General features: G+C 33.0%; 1 long non-coding RNA gene across 2 annotated transcripts in view; it reads right to left on the bottom strand.

The window, feature by feature from the left end:
• Positions 1–12,062: 12,062 nt before the first annotated feature.
• The window catches only part of LOC123384509, a 472,056-nt gene continuing 461,964 nt past the window's right edge, over positions 12,063–22,154 (bottom strand). For both annotated transcript variants that reach the window (XR_006595688.1, XR_006595689.1), the window contains one exon: positions 12,063–12,237. This is a non-coding gene — a long non-coding RNA (uncharacterized LOC123384509). The remainder of the gene's footprint in view (positions 12,238–22,154) is intronic.

Raw genomic sequence — 22,154 nt, forward strand, 5'->3', positions numbered from 1 at the left:
GGGATGGAAGAAGATGCAGCCACTATGATAATGAATCAGTGTAACAAGGATGGTTTTCAAAATGATGAATGGAAAGCAAATCACTCTAAACTTAAAATTATTTGTCTGGGCAAATTAGCAGTCATGAGAGTAGTAACTAAATATACTTCCAGAAATAAAAGGACTCAGAAAATTGACAACCAGACAATTTCATGGAAAGAATTGTTCAAGGATGTGCTTTAGCCAAGTCCACCTGTTGGTGTACGAATTGGCTATGTACACAGAAGGCAAGGAGAGGCTGAAGAGAGAGGCAGGGCCTCCAGGTTGGGAGGTGGCAGGTTTAATAAGCAAGGGAATTTACCAGTAAGGCTTGTCTTGGGCAGCTGCAAGATGAATAGATCTCTGCTTTTGCCCACCAGGATCTTAAAGGTTTATAATAGAGGCCTTAAGGATTCAGTCATGTATACAGTCCAGATGATGACAATAACACATCACTGTGAAGGCTGTATCCTTAGGTCAGCCTCTATTTTTGGAAAGGCAAGCAGAATGCACATTCCAAGGACATGGGAGGGAGGGAGGAGTCTCAGATTGCCTGGGTCCAGCAAAGGTAATTCACTGGTCACCTCCTCTGGATGACTTCTTCCAAATTGCCCCACCTTAGTTACTAGTAGTAAGAAGCAAGAAGAAAGGGAAAAAAGAGTTAACTATGCTTTAGATATTTAAAACATTTTAAAAAATTGTGTGCAGTATGATTGATATTTTGAGTGTATTTTTAAAGTATTAAAAAAATCTTTTTTTAATGTTTACTTATTTTTGAGAAAGAGAGAGAGGAAGAGAGTGTGTGAATGGTGGAGGAGCAGAGACAGAGGGAGACAGAATCTGAAGCAGGCTCCAGGGTGTGAGCTGTCAGCACAGAGCCCAATGGAGGCCTCGAACCTGTGAACCCTGAGATCATAACCTGAGGCAAAGTCCAATGCTTAACCAATTGAGCCACCCTGGTACCCCATGAAATTGTGAGTGTATTTTTAATGATACATTTCTGGAAGTTTCTAAAGCAAGAAATAAACTAATTTGAATATGGGTTTGTCATTATTTTTTTCTATTTTTAAATTTAATATCCCATTTTATTTACTAGGGGTTTTAAAACATTTAATTACAAAGTTAAAGTCATTTCAAATGCATAGAGATGGGATTTTTTTTTTCTAACAGAAAAAAGTAAGTATATAACATTAAAAACAATGCAGTGACCTCAATATAGCAGGGTGATTATATTACTTATGCTTTTCACAAATAAAGGACAATTGTTACTGATAATTATACCAATATATATCTCAAGTCCATAGAGCAAAATTGTGGGCATACTTTGACTCTAGAACAAAAGCATACACATATGTATATACACATATAACTAATATCTAGGAATTATATATAAGAAAATTTTTACTTTTTAATTTGTTAAATTACAGTGAAATTTGATTACATGTCTAAGTTACTTGATTTGATTTGCATTTCTAAATTATGAAATATTTGACACATACAAGTTATTCATTAGTATAACTGTAAAATGTATATCCATTAGTCCACCACACAAACTAAGAAATTTAGTTTGACATTTCCAAAATATTTACCCTTGATTTTTAATGTTACTACAATTAAAACTGATACAGCTACTTTTTATTGTATTAGGTATTTCTTTCTGGCATTTCTTTTTCCATGTTTTTATTTTCAACCATTTTTTGTAATATTTTTAAATATTTCTCTTGGAAATACCCTAGGGCTATATATCCCCCAAATCTGTGAATCTATGTCTTTTAATAGGAAAATTGACTCATTTAGGCTCACCCATATGTATTATTGAATTCTTTGTTTATGTCTTTTTCATTTGTATCCCACATAGAACTTTGTGCATTTATTTTCATTGTGCTGAATAAATTTATTTTGTTTTTCTTTCAGATTTATTTTACAGGTTTTAAAAACTCATCAGTCTTTATATCACTGAAGATAATTTCATTTTTTTCAAACCTGCATGATATTTTGGCTATAGGCAGAATTTAAAATTCAAAAAGACTTTCCTGCAAAACATGAAGTTCAAGAAGCGTCTTCTTGAATCCAGTTATACCAATAAATTATCTAATAAAAATGTGTTTCTTGATATTTTTAGAAGTCATTTTTTAATATTTATAAATCTTCTAATTATATTTTTCATTACATATTTTCCTGCTATGTGTCAAGGAAATGATCCTTTCTTGCTCCCCACTTTCATTAGAAGTATGTGTATTTTGCTTCATCTCTGAAAAATTTTTCTCTGTTTAATGGATTACTCAGTCTCTTTTTTTTTACTTTGCTCACTTTTCTAAAAATACTATCAGATAAATATTAAAACTCCTGCATAATTTAATGCTAAAAAGTTATTTGTACCAAGGGAATAGAATAATCATGAACCTATTTTAACCTAAAAACCAGGTTTGAAAATGTATAACAATAAAAAAATGACACTGGAAAAATTAGACAACCACATGTAAAAAATGTGAATGTAAACATAAGTTTTGCACCCTTCACAAAAATTAACTCAAAAGGGATCATAGACCTAAGTTTAAAATGCAAAACTACAAAAATCCTAGAAGATAACATAGGGGAAAATCTAGATGACCTCGATAACTTAATACTAAAAAAAAAAAAACAATGAAACTGGATCACTTTATTACACCATACACAAAAATAAATTCAAAATGGATGAAAGACCTAAATGTGAGACAGGAATCCATCAAAATCCTAGAGGAGAACACAGGCAGTAACCTCTTTGACATTGGCTATAGCAGCTTCTTTCTAGATATGTCTTTTGAGGCAAGGGAAACAAAAGCAAAAGTAAACTGTTGGCACTTCATCAAAATAAAATCTGCACAGCGAAGGAAACTATCAGCCAAACTAAAAGGCAACTGATGGAATGGGAGAAGGTATTTGCAAATGACATATCTGATTAAAGGTTGGTATCCAAAATATATAAAGAAATTATAAAACTCAACACCCAGAAACAAATAATCCAAGTAACAAATAAGGAGAAGACATGAATAGACATTTTTCCCAGGATGATACAGATGGCCAACACACACGTGAAAAGATGCTCAGCATCACTGATCATCAGGGAAATACAAATCAAAAACTACAATGAGATATGACTTCATACCTGTCAGAATGGCTAAAATTAACAATACAGAAAACAACAGATGTCAGTGAGGATGCAGAGAAAGGAGAACCTTCTTGTACTGTTGGAAATGCAAACTAGTGCAGATATGATGTAAAATAGTATGGAGGTTCCTCAAAAAATTAAAAAAAGAATTATCCGACAACCCAGCAATCACACTCTTAGGTATTTACTCCAGAATACAAAAATCCTAATTTGAAGGGATACAGGCACCCCGCTGTTTATAGCAGCAGCATCTACAAATTATGGAAGCAGCCCAAGTGTCCCTCAGCTAGTGAATGGATAAGGAAGATGTGGCATACACACACACACACACACACACACACACACACACACACACACACATACAGAATGGAGTATTACTCAGCCATAAAAAGAATGAAATCTTGCCATTTTCAAGGGTGTGGATGGGGATAGAGAGTATTATGGTAAGTGAAATAAGTCAGTCAAAGAAAGACAAATACTGTATGATTTCAGTCATATGTGGAATGCAAGGAAGAAGAAAATGAGCAAAGGAGAAAAAGAGAGAGGCAAATTAAGAAACAGATGCTTAACTATAGGGAAGAAACTGATGATTACCAGAGGGGAGGTGGGTGGGGGGATGGGTTGAATAGGTGATGGGGATTGAGGGGTGTGCTTGTTGAGATGAGCACCGGCTGCTGTATGGAAGTGTTGTATCATTATATTGTACACCTGAAACTAATATTACACTGTGTGCTAATTAACTGAAATTAAAAAAAAAAAAAAAAACTACAAAAAAATAAAACTGTGACAGCACTAAGCCTACCAAAGATGTGGAGCAATAAGAACTCCCATTCATTGCTGGTGGGAATGCAAAACAGTTAAACCAATTTGGAATATGGTTGGTAGCTTCTTACAAAACTAAATATACTCCTACCATCTGATCCTATTATCACATTCCTTGGAATTTACCCAAAGAAGTTTAAAACTTATTTCCACACAGAAATATGCCCATGGATGTCTATAACAGCTTTATTCATAATTGCTAAACGTTGAAAGCAACCTGATATCCTTTAGTGTGTAAAAGGACAAATATATTGTGGTATGTCCAGGCAATGGAATGTTACTCAGCACTAAAAAGAAACGAGTTATGAAGCCAATAAAAGGCTATATATTGTATGATTCCAACTATATAACATTCTGGAAAAGGCCAAACTATAGAACAATAAATAATAAGAACAACAGTTGCCAGGGAATGAGGCAGGGAGTATAATAGGTAGAGTGCACAGGATTTTTAGGGCAGTGAAACAATCGTACATCATACTATAATGGCGGATACATGCAGTTATACACTTGTCCAAACCCATAGAATGTATAACATTAAGAATAAACCTGAGAGTAATTATGGATTCTGGGTGATTATAATGTGTCAGTGTAGGTTCATTGTAACAAAGGCACCACTACAGTAAGAGAGGCATTTCTCTGTACCTTCTGTTTAATTTACTATGAACTTAACACTGCTCCAAAAAAATAAAGTGTGTGTGTGCCCTTATTCATCCCTTGTTATAATCTTTGGTTTAAGATTTAGTTTGTCTGATATAAGAATGGCTACTTAGGCTTTATTTGACATCCATTAGCATGATGGATAGTTCTCCATCCTTTCACTTTCAAACTTCAGGTGTATTTAGGTCTAAAATGAGTCTTTTGTAGGCAGTATATAAATGGATCTTGTTTTTTTTTTTAATCCATTCTGACACTCTATGTCTTTTGATTGGAGCATTTAGTCCATTTACAGAGTGATTATTGAAAGATAATGCAGAGGTGCCTGGGTGGCTCAGTCAGTTAAGTGTCGAACTTCAGCTCGGGTCATGATCTCCCAGTTATGAGTTCAAGCCCCTTGTTGGGCTCTGTGCTGACAGGTCAGAGACTGGATGGAGGCTGCTTCAGATTCTGTGTCTCCTTCTCTCTGCCCCTCCCCTGCTCACACCCTGTCTCTGTCTCTCTCTCTCTCAAAAAATAAATAAACATTAAAATTAAATTTAAAGGATACTTAAATACAGATTTGAAGGTACACTAAGTTTATAGCAGAACTATCAACAATAGCCAAATTATGGAGACAGACACATAGATCAAAGAACAGAATAGATAATTCAGAAATGGGCCCACAACTATATTGTCAACTAATCTTTGGCAAGGCAGGAAAGAATATCCAATGTAAAAAAGAACAGTGTCTTCAACAAATAGTGTGGGGAAAACTGAACGGTGACATGCAGAAGAATGAAACCTGGTGACTTTCTAATGCCACACACAAAAATTAATTCAAATTGATTGAAGACCTAAGTGTGACTAAGGAAACCCTAAAAATCCTGGAGGTGAACACAGATAGCAACCTCTTTGACCTCATCCACAGAAACTTCCTATAAGACATGTTGCCAGATGCAAGGAAACAAAAGCACAAATAAACTATGGGAACCTCATCAAAGTAAAAAGCTTCTGCACAGCAAAGAAAACAATCAACAAAACTAAAAGGCAGCCTATGCAATAGGCGAAGATATTTGCAAATGACATATCTGATAAAGTGTTAGTATCCAAAATCTATAAAGTACTTATCAAACTCAACACTCTAAAAACAAATAACCCAGTTAAGAAATGGGGGAAGACATGAATAGAGACTTTTCCAAAGAAGACATCCATCCAGATGGCTAACAGACACATGAAAAGATGCTCAACATCACTGATCATCAGGGAAATACCAATCAAAACCACAATGAGATACCACCTCACACTTGTCAGAATGGCTAAAATTAATAATATTAATATAATAAAATATAATAATATAATATATTAATTATTATATTAATTTAATATTAATATATAATTAATTTAATTAATTTAATTATATATATATAATATATATTATAATATATATATAATATATATTATAATATATATATAATTAATTTAATTAATTTAATTAATTAATTAATTAATATTAATATAATAATAATATATTAATAATATTAATATAATAAAATATAATAAAAATATAATAATAAAATTAATAATATAAGAAACAACCTTGTTGGCAAGGATGCGGAGAAAGGGGAACCCTCTTGTACTGTTGTTGGGAATGCAAACTGGTGCAGCCACTCTGGAAAACAGTATGAGGGTTCTTCAAAAAACTAATAATATAAGTACCCTATGACCTGGAAATTAATTGCACTATAGGTATTTACCTAAAGGATACAAAATTGATTATTGAAAGATATGAATTTAGTGCCATTGTGTGACCTGTAGAGTTGGTGTTTCTGGTAATGTTCTCTGGTACTTTTAGTGTTGTTTTTGTTTTTTTTCCACCCATCCACCCACTCAAAGAGACCCCCTTAAAATTCCTTGCAGGGCTCATTTATTGATCTCAAACTCCTTTAATTTTTGTCTGGGAAACTGTTTCTCTCTCCTTCTATTCTGAATGAAAGTCTTGCTGGATAAAGAATTATTAGCTGTATATTTTTCTGATTCAGCACACTGAATATATCCTGCCACTCCTTTCTGGGCTGCCAAGTTTCTGTGGACTGATTTCTGCAGACTTGATTTGTCTTCCACTGTAGGTTAAGGACTGGTTTTTTTTTTTTCCCTTGCTGCTTTCAGAATTCTTTCCTCATCTGAGTATTTTGTGAATTTGACTATGATATGCCTTGGTGATGGTTGGCTTTTGTTGAATATAATGGGAGTTATCTGCGCATCTTGTATTTTGATGTCTGTGTCCATCTCCACATTAGGGAAGTTTTCAGCTATAATTTGTTCAACTAAACCTTCTTCCCCTTTTAATCTCTCTTGATCATCTAGGACTCCTATGATATTATTATGTCTTAAAAAGTCGTTGAGTTCCCTAAATTTGCCTTTGTGATTCTTTACCTTTCTTTCCCTCTTTTCAGCTTCATTATTTTCCACAATTTTATCTTCTACACCACTAATTCACTCCTCTGCCCAGTCCATCTTTGTTTTTATGGCTTCCATTTGGGTTTGCATCTTGGTTATAACATTTTTAATTTCAGCCTAACTAGATTTTAATTATTTTATCTCTGCAGAAAAGCATTCTCTGGTATCTTCTATGTTTTTTGTTCAAACCCAGCTAGTATCCTTTTAATTATTTTAAATTCTAGTTCAGACATCTTACTTATATCTTCATTGACTAAATCCCTGGCCATGAGTTCCACTTCCTATTCATTCTTTTGGGATGGATTTCTCTGTCTCATCATTTTGTTCAGAAAAAAAAATTGAAAGAAAAAAATGAAAAAAATCTCCAACCCCCCTAAACAAAAAACCCCCAAAAAACTAGATCCTGAGTGTGTTTTGGTCTGCTTGTTAAAAAAATTGAGATCCAAATATAACAGTAAAATAAAATAAAATGAAAATAAACTAAAAATTAAAAAATGTATAAATAAAAATTACTATTAATAAAAAATAAAAATGGAATTGAAAAAATAGGAAAATAAATGAAAAAATAACAATAAAAAATAAAGGATAAAAGTATAAAAAGCTAGAACCCATTTCCCTTAGGGCTGAAGCTTTGTAGCACTCTTTGGTCAGTAGACTTGGTGCAAGTGAGTTGTTTTTACTGGTCTTCTTGGGAAGGGGCCTGCTGTGGTGAGTCTCATGCTGACTTGTTTCAGTGGAACTGCACCTCCAAGGGTTGGTGGGTGGGGGGCGGGGCTTGGAGTAAGCAGCTCCAGCCTCCAGGAGGTGGTGATGGTATTTGCTCCCTGAAGGCTTTCAGGCTGATGGGCAGGATGAATATGGTGGCACCTTGCTCTCTGATCTCAGATCCAAAAGATTGGGCCCCGAGTCACAGGGGTTAATAAATCACCCCTCTTATGTCCTCAGTTTCCATTAGAATCCTGCTTTCCCCTGCCTATGTCTGAGATTTTTTATCTCAGGTTTGTGTCTGACTTTAAAAACTCCAAATTTTAGGGATCCCCACAGCGTGCACCTGTGCTGTTCCTCTGGGGGAGGGTCTTGCCAGGCATCTGCTGACTCAGGCAAGGAAAGTGGTTTCATGACCCTGCAGGGGTTCAGAGTTTATGGCAAAACAGAGCTGAAATCCTGCACCCTGGCTTGCTCCTATGCCTGGAACAGTGCACCACATTGGCACCACCTTTGCTTCTTGCTACCCATGGGATCCTCAGACTATGATTTCACTCCTGGCATTCCACCCCACTTTACCACTTGAGCACCCTTAAGCCAGTCATGTCCCCTATTGTAGCAGACTTCTAAAAGTTCAGATTTCGCTTTCTACTACTTAAAGTACTTTGAATTACCCTCTGTCAAAAGGTTATCTCCCCACACCTTACCCACAGCTGTGTCTCGCCAAAGTCAACTCTCCAAACCTCCTTTTTTAAGGTGGTCACTTTTCTACTTTTAGACTGTTGATATACAGAAAACATATCATACCATGATTTTATTAAATGGTCATTTCTCTTTTAACTCTCATACTTCTTGTGATCCATAGGTTCACATTTCTGTGAGTGTTTTTCTAGGCTCTCTACTGAGTGTCACTGGCCAATTTATGGCTGCAATTCACACTTACCTGATCTTCAAGAGTGTCTAAACTGTTACTGGCCCTGTCTTATTGCATATAAATTTTAGAGTAAGTTTGGTAAGTTCATTTCAAACCTCTGCCAGAATTTAATGATAGAACATTGAATCTGTGGATCATTTTGATGAGATTTTACATTGCTAAAATATCAACTTTCCATATCCATGAAAAAGTTATATTTCTTCAGTCACTTATATCTTCTTTAATGCATTTCCACACACTTATATAATTCTTTTCCAATAGAATACAAATCTTTTATTGGGTGAATTTCTTGTTTTCTTATTTTTGTGTTGTTTAAACTTTTTCTTGCATTTTCTAACACATTGTTTTTAAGCATATAAATACACATGATATTTAATATTGCGACACTGCTCTTTTTACCCCTTTTTATCTTAACTTTAAAAATTTAGTTTTTTTCCAATCTTATAAATATTACATTTGATTGTGTTTCCTACTGAATGCTTTAGCACCTCCCTTACAATTATGAATGGGAGAGGTCATAGTGAATATCCTTATCTTGTTTTGGATTTTAAAGGTAATGTTTTTACATTTCCTTATTGATCACAATACGGTGTATTTTGGGAATTCTTTCAGATATCCTTTATCAGGATATGAAAGTTCTTTTCTACTTATTGTCTGTTAAGAGCTTTTATCAGGAATAGTATTGAATTTTATCACTACATTCTCTGCATCTTCTGAAATGATCAATTGCTTTTCCTTCCGTAGTTTTGTAATCTGTTAATGTGTTGTACTACATTGATTTATTTTGTACATGTGAACCACCTTGCATTCTTGGAATAATCTAACTAGGCAAGGTAGTTTGCCTGTGTAGATTAAAGTATAGGTATTTTATTATATGTGCTATATATATATTATTTATATTAACATAAATTTATCATATATAGATTCATGTTGGATTCAGTATACTAATATTTTGTTTATAATTTTAAAATTTATTTTTGCAAGTCTGTTTTGCCTATAGTGTCTCATTCTTCTACTGTATGTACACAGTTTGTTTTCATTTATATGATGGTACATATGAGACAATTAAAACTTCAAGACTTAAATCTGTGGTGCTGAGCCTCCTTTTTTCATGAGCCCAAACTATTTAAATTGTGTGTTATAAGCAAATCACATTTAATCAATCTGGGTTGAAAAACGTCATGGTAAAAAGAAGTCTGAATCCTTGTAATGTAAATACTTGGTTCTTGATTTACGTAGTCTACATAATTGGATATTTAATTTTGTTCTTCTCACAGGTGAATATATTTTTCTTTTAATTTGATGTTTACTTGCAACTTTCTGAAAGAAGTATCTTCCTATCTGAGATTTTAAAGCTAATAACAATTTATACCCTAATTTAAAAAAAAGTCTATGTCAGAATGAACCAAGCCTACTTCTGAAGATTCGATCTATGACTATAAACACTGAAAATGCAGTTAATTTACACCAAATGGCGGTTTGCCATATTAACTTATATTTGTATATAAAAGGGTTGTTTTTCATTCTAAATCATCCTTAAGCCTGGGCATTTTAATGTGGTGACTATTAAGACACACAGCTTTGAAATTCTACGTAAGGCAAACCAGTATGAGGCATATTCTGTTTGTGTTACACATTTTCTGACAGCATCCCAGTACTTTTGGGCCACAGAAGGGTGATAAAGACTGCTTTACATTACAAATCCTGTCTCCATTTCCTTCTGGTCAAAAAGCTAGACTATACATTCCAGACCTCTTTGCATTTAGAACAATATGCACAAGTGGGCAAAAGCGATGGACCTCTAGCCCATAATAATTTTTGTGCCCTCCTCCACACACTCTCTTCCCTCAAGGTCGGGCCCATGGAAACTTCCCAGGCTACCCTGCATATTCTCCCCTCAGCCCCTTTTTTACATTTCCTATTTTATGAGGAAATTTTCATTCGAAAACCAGTCACATGTGTGATTTATTTCAGGAACATTATCATCCAATATTGTGTAAGGCTATGTCATTCCATTCCAGAACTCACCACATTCTTAAGATGCACTGATAAGGATTCCCATCAATAAGAAAAAATGTTCAGCTTCATTCCTATATGCTGTTGTACTTGTAAACTTGCAGCTTATCAGGAGTAGATCATAAATGGGCAAACTGTTTTGTTTTTCAGTTACATGCTACATTCTGCTACTAATCTTACCAAACTAGACAACTGTTATATGTAACAATAAGATGGCAAAAATATACTTGTAGAACTAATAGTGTGATAAAACATATGCAATTATTCTGATCATCCACAGAACTTTGGATGCTGGATTTTTTTAAATCAATGAAATAGATTTTTACAACTTTATGACACTTACCACAGGCATATCAGTTTTAATATTGTTCAGTCACTAAATATCATGACTATATCATTTCATCTTCCTATTTGGAGATGAAGACTGAAAGTGATGATGGGATTATTTTTATTTAGGAACTTTAGCGATTTAACATACATGAATCAACTTATACATTCTTACAAATATTCTTCCTGTACATTTAAATGTTTAACACTTACCCTATACATGGTAATGTAAGCAAGGTATTTGGGGATATGAAGCCTATTTTCCTCACTCTTCATCCTTCAGGGTGACTCATTAAGGTCGAGTAGCGCATTAGTCCACCAAGTCTTCTCAAATACCCATTAATGTATCATTCTTATTCCTGCCTTCACATGTATTTATTTTGCTGAAGTGATTTCTTTGGCCTATTTGTGTAACCCAAAGTTACCTAATATTCCAGTTATGTCCCCTCAGGGATTCTTCTATCTCTACTGCAATACACATCAAACTTCATTCTCCTTGAAATACTATTGAACTAACTGTAATTCTTGTTGAAATCACAGGTTTTTCTCATATATTTTACGCTACATGTATATTATAAATATCCTGCTGTATATGATATACATATTTATAATGTACTGATCTTTGCCATTTCATATCCCCTCTCTGCAGATGTAGACCATAGTTTTCATTTATTCTAGACTACCCATAATTCCTGTTGCAGAAGTAACTACATAAGAAAATATAATAAATACTGCATTGATTAACTGATTGATTTTTAAAACCACAATATATGTGGGAGAATTCAACTTACCATGGTGATTGATCATCGCTCACCTTGTAAACACTAAAATGTTAAACTAGTTATAAAAAACATGTTTAACAAATACCAAATTTTGAAACATATTTAACATTACCAAATTTTCTTATCCAAAGATGAGAATCCTTAGACAACTCCTTAGACAATTCCACAAAAGAATGCTGTTTGAATCAAAACTAATTATTAATTTGCTTACCCCATTTTGCTTTGCTTTATAATTGCTGAAGGTGGAGATTTCTTCCATACAATAAGCTATCAATGATGGATCAGGTGCATTGGTGATAGATCAAGCAAGCCTGTATGGATTCACAAATCTTCCTTTCATTACTGACAGAGACGGTACTTTGTAACTTGGAAATTCATCTTGACTTTAGGACCTAAAAAATGGTGACGCAAACAGACACAGTGTAAATTTATACGTAAGCAAATCTACCGTAACTCTCACCTATCTCAACATTCATGTAGATTGGTTAATTTAATTTCAATATTTTTCAAAGGCAAAGTTCAGCATCCTGCTGCTACCTCTAATTTTGGCTAATATTCCATCACAGATGACTTTTCTCATAATAATACTATCAACTGATCTATGGTCTTATTACTGATTTAGCTAGAACTGGACTTAAGCAATTCCTTCATCATTCTGGCTGTTTCTTTTGGTCAAATTCTAGTTTTCTAACTATGTTTTTTATTCATTTCCATGTCTGATCATTAGCATGCAAGTATTTATCAAACTCATTCTGCTTACTTTTCATAAGATCTCGCTGCACTGTGTGTATTACCCTGAATCATATTCTAATTATGTAAATTCAACACAATCATTTCCACTCCCTCATATGACATATTTTTCTTCTGCCAATAGTATTCATTATTAATATTAGTGAAATGCCTGACCAAATCAAAATGATTGATGAAAAAGTTTGATTCGGCATTCTTCTAAACAGTGTTCCTTGCAGTTATAAGACAAATTGCTTTGCTATTTATTCATATTCAATTTCCTAAGAAGAATGTAATGTATGGGAGAAATTTTCCATGTAAAAGCTCTGTGAAAATCATAGCATGTAGACCCTTTAACATTTGACAGCACTACAAAAAAATCATGACAAGGACTGTGTGTGTATATATATATATATATACACACACACACATATATATACATATATATATACACACATATATATACACATATATATGTATATATATACAGTATTTTTACAAAAAAATCATGACAAGGACTGTGTGTGTATATATATATATACACACACACACATATATATACATATATATATATACACACATATATATACACATATATATGTATATATATATACAGTATTTTTACAAAAAAATCATGACAAGGACTGTAGATATATATATACATATATATATACAGTATTTTTAACTATACAAACTTTTAATAGTTGTATAATAATTTTCCTTAAGTATATGTTATCCAGTTTGTGTTTTAATTATGTTTATTATTAATATAGAACTTTTATGCTTATTTTTATTATTTTTCAACAAACAATGGTTTCACTATTTTTATGTCATGTATAAACCTGCTGAAATATATTTTATAATTATAGTGATAGAAATGGATTTAGTTTATTATTATTATTTAATCACTAAGTTTTTGGAAAACTCATGTATTGTTAAACAATTTCTTTTTGTTACATATTTTAACCATTATGTCAATCAAATATTAAATACATGGATCTGCCTCTGGGTTGTTAATACTATTTAGTTTTTTGTGAAGTGCACCTAAGAACTTATACTTTTTGGATATAGTGACCTTACTGACTATTTTAATAGTTTTTTCCCATTATTTCCAGATATAAATATTTGCTTCCATATACATAAGTCTGTTGCTGTCACCATGTCATTTTTGGACTATTCCAGCTTTAGCTTGTTCACTGGATTCACTGTTTGCAAAACCACTCTGAAAAGCCATATTGCTGCCATTAGCCATGAAGAAAGTGTCTCTGACATGGAAAGGGTGCTGTCTCTGAATTATTGTTTCCAACTCTCATCACTGTGCTATGGGGCAGAAATGGTGATGACATCCCCTCTCAAAATCAGTCTATATCACCTGATTTCCAAAGAAGCTTTTCTTATTCCAGGGGGGGTCATAAAATCCCATTTTAACATTTACATTGACCTCAAATGAGCACCATTTGTCAAATTTCCACCAAGCTACTTCTGAAACAGATTGATACATTTATTAGCCTTTGGTGCTTTCTATACTACTCATTCAATTCAACTACAGTTCAAGTGCTTGATGGAAAAATGATACAAGTCAATATTGCATCTTCCTTGGCATTTTCAAGCTCTTCCTCAAAACCAAAATTAAATCCTCCCGTTTAGTCACAAAATGAAATCTATCCACACTGACAAAGAAAACACATACTTGGAAAGTGGAAATCTGAGGAGAAGGAATAAATATAAAATGTACATTAGTAGTATCTGGGCCCCATCTCAGCCATTAAAAATGTCCGATTAGTATTGGAATATTCCTTTAATATTAACATATAATAAACATATAACAAACATATAATATATGTACAGATACATAAAATACATATATATATATATATATATATATATGATGTGTGATTATGGTAGAACTACTCTCTCTCTCAGTGCATAATTAACATGGATATATTCAAAAGTTCCAACAATATAAAATAAAGAACTGTGAATTTAACAAGTAGATTTTACAAATCATATTTCCAATAACAAACAAAATAAGCTCTTAAGTGGTATTAAATTTCTTCCTAAAGTGTTACAGTAAATGGTAAAATGTTGAAATGTTTATTTATTTGTTTTTTAAATGTTTATTTATTTATTTTGAGAGAGAGAGAGTGAAATTGAGCAGGGGAGAGGCATAGAGAGAGGGAAAGAGAATCCCAAGCAGGCTCTGTGCTGTCAGCACAGAACTGATAGAGGGCTTGATCTCATGAACCTTGAGTTCTGACCTGTGACGAGATCAAGAGTTGGATGTTTACCTGACTGAGCCACCTAGACATCCCTGAAATGTTTATATACATAGAAAATCCAGAATATTTACAGGCAAACTATTAATATTAATAGTTTTATTAAATTAAAATCATTGTATATATGCATAACAACAATAAAAATTAAAACTAAAGTAAAACAATGGTAGCATTAATAATAGAATCAAAATACACTTGCTGTCTAAAAGAATTAATTATAAAACCTCTAAGTTAAATCTAAGTTAAAAACTACCAAACATTGCTGAGACAAATTGAACAATTTCTAAATAAATGATTCATAACAAGAAATAATATATTAAAATGTTAAATTTTCTTAAGCAATATATATACTATAATTCCAGTCAAAATCCTAAGAAAAAGAGATGTTGATGGAAGAAAAGTGTATTTGTTGAATGAATGAAATTTCAGCAACTGATAGCCATATTACCGAAGACTAAGTTGGATAGTCAAGCATGACACAAGTAAGTAAGATCTGAATGTGTGATCTAAAAATATAGCCTTCAACTAGTAATTTCTGTGTATGTGTGCTTGTGTGTGGGTGGGAGTTCAGTTGGAGGAATTAATTATTGACTATAGATTCAAGGGACCGAAACTGTATTGTAAATAGTAGGTGAACTAATCAGCAAGATCTGGCACAGAGATTTATTTCTTTCATAAATGTGCTTTCATTTTTAGAATCAGAAAATATTCTCAAGGTTACATGCACTAGTTTAAAATTTATGTATAATAGTTACTCAATTGTAATATTTACCATAATTTTTTTATATTCCTGGTGCCAATTTGGTTTTACTTACTGACATTCTTAACTGGATTCAGGATATTGTGGAGAAAATGTCAAACAGAGATAATAGAGACATGAATGGGGGCACCTGGGTGACTCGGTTGAGTGTCCGACTTCGGCTCATGTCATGATCTCACTAGTCGTGAATTTGAGCTTCATGTCAGGCTCTGTGTTGACAGCTCAGAGCCTAGAGCCTGCTTCAGATTCTGTATCTCCCTCTCTCTCTGTCCCTCCCCTACTCACACTCCCTTTCTGTCAAAAATGAATAAACATTTTTTAAAATGTAAAAAAATAAGAAAAATAAAAAAAATAGAGACGTGGATGTATTTGAGTGCTATTGACAAACTGAAGTTTATTTAAACAAATTTTCATGGACCATGATGTTCTGAAGGGTCCATAGAGATTACTCTTGGTAGTTCTGCTTCTGATATATAAAACTGTATAAATGCCATCATAGAACGAAAAGATCAATGAAGCACTATCCTGTACATTTTGATGTTTTTCTATGGAATCTTGATTTTTTTTCTTTATTAGTAAAGACAAAGTTTATACTCACATATATATGGTATAAACACAGTTAAAATAGTTTTGATCTGAATCATAAGGATGAGAGATACTTTTGTATTGATTGTTATATTCTGACCAGAGAAAATTTCTTTTTAATTATGTTTGCTAAATATCTCTGTCTTACTCTTATTTTACCTAAGTTTCTTGCTCATCTCTTAATTAAGCTAAGGGAGTACAATATTGTACTATGGATTTTGATTACTGTCATTGGTCTTCTTCGCATCTTATTATCAACAGAGTATCTGAGAAATGGGTTCTAAGGAAAAGTCAGTCAACTATGCACAGACCTAATACCAATGTAAGACAGCAATGCTGAATCCAGGGCGGATATTGAGATTATGAACAAGCTATGTCCTATTAATCTTTAAATCATATGGCATAACTTTTAAATATAATGATCACATTAGTAATGACAAAATAATTGATGTAGATCAGATTTGGTGATTAGATGTATTCATCAAATGGTTTCTAACAAGACATTATTACGTTAAGCTTTAAAAAAACAAAATTAACCTAGAGTAGATAGGACAAATTTGAGCACAAAGTGAGGCCATATTAAAACCCTGGATGGTGGAAAATAAACAATACTCAGCATATTTAGTGTAATCATAGTGGGCAGAGTAAATTTCCTTAATTTCTTGATAAAGAATAATGATCTGTATAGCATGCGTGTGCACACACACACACACACACACACACACACACAGCATACCAACTGTGTAAAGTTTTAAAATGAAACAACCAACCATTTATTCAGTCATTCAAGCTCCAAGGTCCTGTTCTCTGCACTGTTTTCCTCCCCAAGACAGCTGTGAAAGATCCTAAGTTGAGGACTCAAACAGATCTGTGTTAAGTTAATAACTTCAGCAGAGGCAGCTGTGTAGATTATTGGTAATCTAAATCTAAAGTAATTTAAGCTGTAATTGGTAATCTAAAATCTAAAGTAATTTAAGCTGTTTTAGTGTGGTTTCTTTATTCACAGGTATGTATATTTAATTCTGAATATATTAAATTCTCTATACACACACATACAATTATGTTCCAAAATATAAAATGATGTATTAAAAAACACCCATACAATGAAGTACAGTTAATAGGTTTTTGAACTTCTTGCGATTATTAAAATGGTTATAAATGAAAAATAACAGCAAAAATAGTCTGAAAACATGACAATAACTAAAATACATTGAGTTTCTCATATCCCTAATACTAACTTCTTCCCAATTACCTTCTAACATAGGTACTATTATCCTCACACTTCTTTTTGGAAGCACACATAAGTAACCTCACTCAGGGTATACAGGTAACAGGGTGTGGAATATGCATTTGAATCCAGATCAGTGGACTTTAAGTTCTAGCTTTTTTTCCCCAATTTTCCAAATTTGATATATAATTTAGATACATTAAAATGCACAAGTCTTAAGTGTTCAATTCAATAAGATTTGACAGTTGTATACACTAGTGTGATCACCACTCAAAACTCATTATAGAACATCTCTAACATCTCAGAAACTGCCTTCTTATCTCTTTCTACAGTCAATCTCTATTCCCAAGGAAGTAACCACTTTCCATATTTAGCTTTGCCTGTTCATGATTTTCATATAAATGGTAAATACTAATTTATTTTTATCCTTGCTTCTTTCACTCAGTATAAAATATTTAAGTTTCACCCGTGTTGTTGCCTATTCAATTATCTATCCTTTTTTAAAAAATTTCTAATGAGTATTCCATTGTATAATATACCACCGATTCTTTATCCATTCTTGTGTTGTTGCACATGTGGATAGTTTCCAGCTTCTTTGGCAGAGGGGATGGAGAGGGGCAGGAGTGCTATTATAAATAAAGGTGCTCTGAACATTGTTCTACAAAAAAAAAATTTGTGGACCTATCGTTTCCTTTCTCTAAGACAAATGGAGTAGAATTGCTGAGTCAGAAGATAGACGTCAACTTTCAAGAAACTGCCAAGCAGTTGTACCATTTTACACTCCCATTAGCAATATATAAGTTTTGGTTGCTCCATATCCATCTCAACTTTTAGGGTTTTCAGTCTTTCATCTTATCTCTTGTCAGGAGGTGTGAAGGAGTAATCTCACTGTCTAGCTCTTAACCACAGGGCTCTGTGTCCTTATATATGATGCTCAGACACATTCTGACTTTAGTGAACATATTATAAACTACAATAAATTTGTGAAGGTGGTAGTCGGGTTACAACGCATGGTAGAATTTCAGCCAAATATCAAAAGTATGTAAATAGTCTCTGCAGAGGAACAAAAACAAAATAGTACTTAACAGAGGCTGAGTGACCAAAGTTCAAATTGAACTTCTCTCCTTCAGACTAAAATGGAAATTTCTTTCATATTTTGATTTAAATCTCAAGAGGATGGCTTAGCTGAATGAAGCCCAGATCACTTTAATTTGACCCCAAAAATCTAGCTTTATTTTCTTTTTTTAGGTGTTTGTCCTCAGGGCTCCTGTCAAAAATCCTGACTATGAGATTGTTAAGAGAAAAAGCTGGAAGAGACAGGTACTACAGGTGAAGACAATATGTCTGTGAGCTAAATCCTCCAGGGCCCAATTACCAGCTGCAAAATTGAAGGAGTCAGATTCATTTCTGACTTCAGACATTCTATTTTCAATTTATTTTGCTGTCATATCATAAATATTAGAAAACAAATGTTTTATCTACAACTTGATTGAAATTTTCTACTGAAGATAGTGCATTATATATTAAATTATTCATTCAACCTGTTTATTAACTACAGATAATTGTAATTCATTGCTTGCCTTACCTTTTATTACTAAAAATCAGAGGCCAACACTATAAATTTTATGCTTTTAAAAATAGAGTTAAGAGTATCTGAGCCAGAAGTTACTTTCTAAGAAAGAAACAAAAAAGAAAGAGAAAAGAAAATCTATCTAGATAAACTTTTAAAAAGTTTTCTTGCATTTAAAACTGACTCTCATTGCAATTCTGTAAGGAAAACCAATCTTTTTTTTCCTCCCAGAGAATAATCACTTGAAAACTTTTTTTGGTAGTTTATGAATGGACAATTTTATCACCATTTGAAGAGATGAAGTGAGTCTGCTCTTGTATTTACCTTCTGAACCAAAGACACTGTTGACTTTGATTCTGTAAAAAGAGGCAAAGAAATCAAATAGACTGAGTCATTTTTCTCAAATGGGAGTATGGAAAAATCTCATGGGAAACAGATTGCTTTACACAAGTCAAAAGAGAAAAAAATGTAGTGTTTAATGTGGTATCTATCACTGAATTTCAGTGAATTAAACAACTTTGAAGAACACAGAAGGGACTGAATTCCAAGCACAAATCAAAATGACAGAGTATGAACTGGCAATAATGATCATATTTAAGATGCACTGGTATGCACACCCTATATGAGGAAATAGTAAAATGTTAACACCACACTATTGACTTGACACTTTTACTGAATATTTCAAAACCATTTGGTACCATAATAAACTTCATTGCATCTATGTAAAGAAGATTCTATCAATCAACCTATAGAGCTTATCATTTGTTAATGTTGTTAAATTAAAGATATGACCTTATGTCAGCCAGATGTGAGGGTTAGGTGGTTGCAAACATCTTGCCATCTTCATTTCAGTCTTGATTAAGTAGCACTCATCAGGGAGCAGATACCTTTGAATTTCCTTCCCACAAATACTGACTTAAAACTCATTAGCCTAGTAAAAGAGTGGTTTTCTCACATAAGAAAAAAAATCTATTAAACAACCATGTGCATTTAAGATCAAATAAAGTAATTTTAAATGTCTTTCAATATAGGGTTCTTTAAAATTAAACTACAGAGGTGCCTGGGTGGCTCAGTCGGTTAAGCGTCCAACTTCGGCTCGGGTCATGATCCCCCAGTCTGTGGGTTCGAGCCGCACGTTGGGCTCTGTGCTGACAGCTCAGAGCCTGGAGCCTGATTCAGATTCTGTGTCTCCCTCTTTCTCTGACCCTCCCCTGTTCATGCTCTCTCTCTCTCTCTCTGTCTCAAAAATAAATAAATGTTAAATTTTTTTTAAAATAAAAATAGTAAAATTAAACTACAAATAGTTGACCACACCAACAACTATCAGAAAATAATTGGAAGAGTAAACACATTAATATCTTTGATTGAGATAATTTACCTGAAAGTAGTAAAATCATAGGCTTCTAGAACTATTAGCAGCATTTAAATATCAAGCCAGTGATATTTACAAACACAAGGTAATAAAAAGATATGTTTGTATGTTCAATTACTGCTTTGTTATATGGTTGGAAACTCAGAAATATATTCAATAACACACAGATCCTGTAACCTAAAATAGCTACTTACTCTCATAAGAGTTGATCATTATGAGGCTGCACGTTCCCATTCCATATGTTAGATAAAGTCCTTTTACAAAAAGGCAAATTATAAAAAGGTTTTATAAGTCTTTAAATATCTTTTTAGATAAAATATTGATACACTTCTGCAATTCCATTCAAAATTTGCAAAGATGAAATTTAAAAACTGAAGAATGACTTGTTATGTTTTTATGTCTGTCATGAAAACCTTTACCTAAGTTCACATATTATTAGATGTTCAGTTTCATAGGGCTCTTTGCTGTTGAAAGCAGGTTGGATTTAGGAAAGAAGATTATGATTACAAGTAAGTTTGTGTTTTCTTTTTCTTTTTTTTTTTTTTTTAGTAGGCTCCATGCTCAATGTGGGGCTTGGATTCACAACCCTGAGATTAAGAAATGCATGCTTTATCAGCTGAGCCAGCCAGGAGCTCCAATAAGTTTGTAATTTCAACCATAATATAAATTATGGCTCAATTTATATTTATATTTATATTTATATTTATATTTATATTTATATTTTTACATTAAATAATTTTATTTATATTATGGCTCAAAATCTCATGCTACCTACAAAGAAACAGAACAGAGTCACTGACTACAATGATCAAAATAAAACAAAGGGATACTGGTAGCTATTGACTTTTATGGCTAAAGGATTATAACACTTCTTGGGAGATTTAACATAAAAGTCAGTAAGTTAAACCTTTCTTTCACATTTGAATTAGGAAACAATGGAAAGACTGATAACTTATTCAGGTATACAGGATCAGAATATTCACTATATTACTAAAACAACTTTGGAATGGAGGACATTGCTTTGGTATATAGGAACAATGGGTTTCTTGAAAGTGAACCTAAGAATTTTACTTACCAAAGCAGTCATAAGCAAGGCTAAAGAATTGTTGTCCTTCCCCAGTGATGCCTGACCCCCTTACATTTAAACAGGGAGGAGCAGACCACAATGCACACTATTGAAGTCAGGCTACTTCCAAAGTAAAGAGGAAAGGAATGTGGCTGAGCTAAGCAGACCCTGTTTTAGCCCAAACATGGATCAACTACATCACTCCACCAGCCATCACTCGTCTCCACATCAGTGAATAAGTATAGAATAAGAGTATTATATTGACGAGGGAATCTCCACACATAAACACCTACCCCCAACACTCACCTTTTATATTTAGCCCAGTGCCTGTGTGTGTGTGTGTGTGTGTGTGTGTGTGTGTGCAGAACAGAAACATCCACAGTCATTAACTTATATACCATACTACAGCTCCGTGATGAAAAGTTTCAGTTTTAGCAGCTTAAAACTTAGGTTTGAATCCTCACTCATCTTTTATCTTTGTGACTTTGGCAATTGACATTATCTGAACTTTTTCATACTAGATTATACCTCATAGGTTTAATGTGCAGAAAATTGAGACTGTATATCTATAGATATTTAGAAGTATCAGGGTCGCAGCAATAAACTTAGAAGTTAATTATTATCAATAATAAGAGCTCAAAAAACACAAAAGTACTAAAAACATGTTTTTCAATTTAAAAAATAAAAAAAAAATAGATAAAAAGAGCTTACTAAAGGGCAATG

This window comes from Felis catus, chromosome A3 (genome assembly GCF_018350175.1).
Source record: "Felis catus isolate Fca126 chromosome A3, F.catus_Fca126_mat1.0, whole genome shotgun sequence".
Classification (NCBI taxonomy): domain Eukaryota; kingdom Metazoa; phylum Chordata; class Mammalia; order Carnivora; family Felidae; genus Felis; species Felis catus.